The 4,915-nt window shown below is 43.5% G+C and overlaps 1 pseudogene; it reads left to right on the forward strand.

The window, feature by feature from the left end:
• The first annotated feature begins 396 nt into the window (after nt 1–396).
• On the forward strand, nt 397–1,580 carry LOC138260807 (actin-related protein 2 pseudogene; annotated as a pseudogene).
• The last annotated feature ends 3,335 nt before the right edge of the window (nt 1,581–4,915 follow it).

Consider the following 4,915-nt stretch of genomic DNA (forward strand, 5'->3'; position numbering starts at 1 on the left):
AAAATAGAGAAGCCGAGGATGAAGCAATGATCTTCCTCAGAATCTCAGAATGGATTGGTAGTCACAAGAAGATTTGTTGTAGCATTTGGAAGCACTTTGAAATCAAAGAGGAGACATTTCAGCAATGAAAAGGCTCCTGATGTAAAGAGCTTTGGAGCTCATCATCACCGGAGCTCAAACACAAGTCTGATGATGGAAGGATTGCTGGAGCGATGTAAAACCGACAGACTTAAGTGTCATTTAACAACATCACTGAAAGCCTCCAAGCAAACTCATCTTGAAAAAGTGCACAGTCCCATTGATTTTGGTCAGTTATGTTTTTTATTTGCACAGTAATAAAACGGGCAGAGGCAGCCAGCAAAGAAGAGGTGCCAGTGGTGATCCGGGTGGTAGAGCATGGACAACCAAGGAATGTAAAAGATTGACAGCTACAATGGCACTGGGTTTGTCAATGGGTGGTTATACAGGCTCCAACTTCCCTGAGCCTATTTTTCCGAACCTGGTGGGACGCCCTATCATCCATTCCTCCATGAAAGTGATCTTCATCGAGATCAAGGACCTTATGGGGGGATATGAGGTCAATGAGCTATGCTCCATGCTTGAGGTTAAATGCCCAATGAAGAATGGCATTGTCTGCAACTGGGATGACATGAAGCACCTTTGGAACTACACCTTTTGAACCGAGAAGCTTAATGAGGACCCCGAGAAATGCAAAATCCTACTGATGGAGCCTCCCATGAATCCTATCAAGAACTGCAAGAAGATCATAAAGGTGATGTTCAAGGCATATCGGTTTGGATGAGTCTGCATTGCTGTTCAGGCTGTACTAATGCTCTATGTACATGGCTTACTCACTGCAGTAGTTGTGAACTCAGGAGATGGTGTGACCCACATCTGTCCAGTCTACGAGGGCTTCTCATTGCCTTATCTTACCTGTCGCTTAGACATTGTTAGCAGAGACATTACTCACTACCTCATCAATCTTCTACTCTTGAGAGGATACGAATTTAACCATTCGGCTGACTTTGAGACAGTGAAGATGAGGCAGGAGAAGCTGTTGTACATGGGATATAATATTGAGAAAGAGCAGAAACTGGCTCAGGAGATTACAGTGCTAGTGGAATCCTATCTATTCTCAGATGGACGAGTTATCACAGTGGGAGGTGAATGTTTTCAAGCTCCAGAAGCTGTATTACAGCCTCACTTCAACAATTTCGATGAGGTTGCTGTGGCAGAATTATTCTTCAACATCATTCAAGCTGCCGATATTGATAGCAGATCAGAGTTTTATAAGCACATTGTGCTCCCTGGTGGATCCACCATGTATCCTGATCTGGCCTCTAGTTTGGAGTGGGAAATCAAACATCCTGACCTGGAGTGGGTCCTCAAAGGCGATGTGGAGACGACTTTTGAAATTAAACCTCCAAACTGAGGATCCACCACGCCAGAAGCACATGGTAATCCTGGGAGGGTTAGTTCTGGCTGGCATAATGAAGGACAAGGACAGCTTCTAGATGACGTGACTAGAGTACTTTGAAAAGGGAGACCACACCCTTGGGGAACTTGGTGTAACCGTTTGAGGGAAGTTCTATTTCTTACTCTCCCCAGCCTGACTCCACAAAAAGATACAAGGAAACATTGGCTGCATCGGGAAAATGTGTTCTATGCATCATGTTTCTCTTCTGCAACAGAAAAAGAGTACTTCTGGACAAATGTAGCAAAATCACAGTCTAGCATCCGCTCTGTACTCCCTTTCCATTAATGGACTTGCAGGATGAGTGCCAAGCCAACATGTGACTGGATTATAGCTGACCTGCAAACTATGCATCTTGAGACCTAAGGTTTTGACTGTGCTTCTTAAGACAAACTAATGAGTAATACTGTAGTAAACTGGAAGCCTTCTGACCCCAGCCCTGTACAATACATGTATTCTTGAGCCTAAAAGGTTTGATTTCATTGTTTCCAGAGGATCAATAACCAACTGCAAAGTCCCTTTCTATGGCATTTCCTACTAATGATTTATCTTCAATAAAATGTGTTCTTTCATGGATAAAAAAAAGAAATAAAACAGGCAAACCACTGTCCAGGATGAATTTCTCATATTTTCTTTCAGTGTGTAATGTCATGCAAACAACCTGCTTACTTTTCCTGTAATCAAGTCTGCCAGTTTTGTGAGTTAAGCCTGGGTGGGAGAGATCTGCCAAAGCAAAGATTTAGCCTTCTAAACTGCTCATCTGGCAAAAACAAAGAGCGACACCACAAAAATGTGAATGCACCCACTTGCCTCTCAGTCACTATTTGTAGATGTAGTGTTATCCAAACTTTACTCAAACATTTTGCTTTCCTCCTTCTATGTTTTGCTGAATTCTTTTTTGTTGATCTTAGGACTCTCTGTACTTTACCACTGCTAACCAGTGCTAAACTGCTTGTACTCATTCTCTAAAACAGGGCAACGTTGGCTTATGCCCAGTTGGCATACTAAATTTACTTTTAACACCCTATTAATGTGCACTACTTCTGTCCAGAACCTGTAAATTAAATGCTACTTGTGGGCCTGCAGCACAGATTGTGCCACCCACTTAAGTAGCCATTTGAACATGTCTCAGGCTTGCCATTGTAGTTGTAAACTGCCATGTGGACCTGGGAAAATAAACCTTTTGCCAGCTACAAACCTTCCTTTTTTAGATTGGGAATAGCAGCACTCAAGCACTGTTTTTTGACCTGTTGTAATCAGTTCTGTGGGCTTTAACAACACCCATCTTATGCCCATCACGTTCATTCTCCCTGGGCTTGCCTTTCAAAAATTCCTTGAAGTCATTGCTACATGCTTTACTTTTGTCCCACCTTTAGGGTCTTTTGTTTCGCCTTGCAGACTGACCCTGTTACTTGGACTATTGCATGATTGCCAATGTACTTTAGCGAGGGGAACCTACTTTTTTCTTTTGTCCCTCCCCTTTGTACTCCATGGCGGCCTTGAAGCGTTCAGTGCCGGACTCGATCCGCGGTGTTGGAGCGTTAGTCACATACACACTGTTACCTAATCGGAGTCATTGCATTTATGCTTTTGTCTCTTCCCTTTGTGCTCAATGGCTTTCAAAAATCCCTTGTAATTGGTAAATGCTTTAGTAAAAAATACAAAAATCATCAAAACAGCTCTCTCAGCATGGCAGGATATGATACTACAATATTCACTGCACTCGGGGAAACTTGTGCCATAATGTTATGCTGGGCATTCATTTAAAAAATGTTTTTGCTCACAAGGTGCTCTTTCTAACTACTCATCTCTGGGTCCCCACGCTAGGTTAGTGGGGACCCCAAAATAATTACCCCACCCACTGTTCAGTGTCTTTTTAAGCTTTCCCATGGCTGGACCCTTTTTTTATTGCTGGGAATAGTTTGTGAATTAGGGGCATTGTTTGTAATATCATTGTAGTAGGCCTCCTAGCTTTGAAAATGTGTAATGAACTACGCCCTCTAGGAGCTAAACATATTTTTACACTGCATTACTTTCTACCGTTATATTTTAATGTGGTTCTGTCCTGTAGGGGCTAACTATATGGCTACATGACCATTGTTTCTTACAAATGTTATTTTTATTGTTGTGTTCTTTAGGGGCCGTTCTGAGCATTCTATTCAACATATTACAATATTCACGGCACTCAGAAACGTCCATTAATGCTTTGCAGGGCATTATTTTTGCTCATAACTCAGCCTGTGGTGATCCTTGGACATTGGGGCCACGTTCAAAATGTTCGTGACATTGTGATCTTTCTGTCTAGATCATCTCTGAGTCCCCACACTAAGTTAGTGGGGACCCCAAATAATAACCCCTCACACTATTCAGTGTCTCCTTAAGCTCCCTTATGGGCACAACTTTTGTTTTACAGCTGGGAGTAGAGTAGTTTGTGTTTTAAGGGCTTTGTTTGTAATAATATTCTAAAAGGCCCACTAGCCCTGAAAATATGTAATGCACTAGGTGCTCCAGGTTCTAAATATATGGTTACACTGCATTACTTTGTGTCATTCTGTTTTAAAGTGGTTAAGTTCGCTAGGGGCTAATTATATGGTTACAAGACAATGGCCCTCAATATGACATTAGTGGTAAGTCCAGCTTAGCGCCATGCCAACTGCTGCCAACATACCGCCACCGCGGTTTACCGCTACCCATATTATGACACACACATAGCAACCCTTCACTATACAGCCACACACAAGTCCGCCAGCCCAAAGGTCGGTGATAAACTGTCAGTAGCAAAACCCACACCGTTACGCCAACAGAACTATGCCCACAGCATTATGACCCACGAATCACCGTGGGGGACATTCAACCGTGGTATACCATTAGCAGTACATACCACCGCGCTCAAAATACACACAACCTAACAAAACAAAACTACATTGGACAATTCAAACTACACACACCTGACACACATACACACACCACACACACACACCACTATAAAACACACACCCACACTACCCACAACCCTTTACGGCTAAAAACAATTGACAGCAGAGAGAGAGAGACACCAAGAGCACCCACAGAACCAGAGCCACATAACACCATCACCCATACATGATTAATGCACCTTACAGCACACACCCCAACACATCACCCCACACACCCTCACACACACCACATCACATCACACCACACACACTATACCCGTGGCACCACAAAGACACTCCAGGTTCTCAGAGGAGGAGCTAAGAGTCATGGTGAAGGAAATCATCCTGGCAGAGCCACAGCTATTTGGGTCACTGGTGCAGCAGACATCCATTGCAAGGAAGATGGACCTATGGCGGAGATCGTGGACTGGGTCAACGCCATGGGACAGCACCCCAGAACAAGCGATGACATCAGGAAGAGGTGGAATGACCTACGGGGGAAGGTACGTTCTGTGGTTGCAAGACA

The sequence above is a fragment of the Pleurodeles waltl genome, chromosome 10, assembly GCF_031143425.1.
Source record: "Pleurodeles waltl isolate 20211129_DDA chromosome 10, aPleWal1.hap1.20221129, whole genome shotgun sequence".
Classification (NCBI taxonomy): Eukaryota; Metazoa; Chordata; class Amphibia; order Caudata; family Salamandridae; genus Pleurodeles; species Pleurodeles waltl.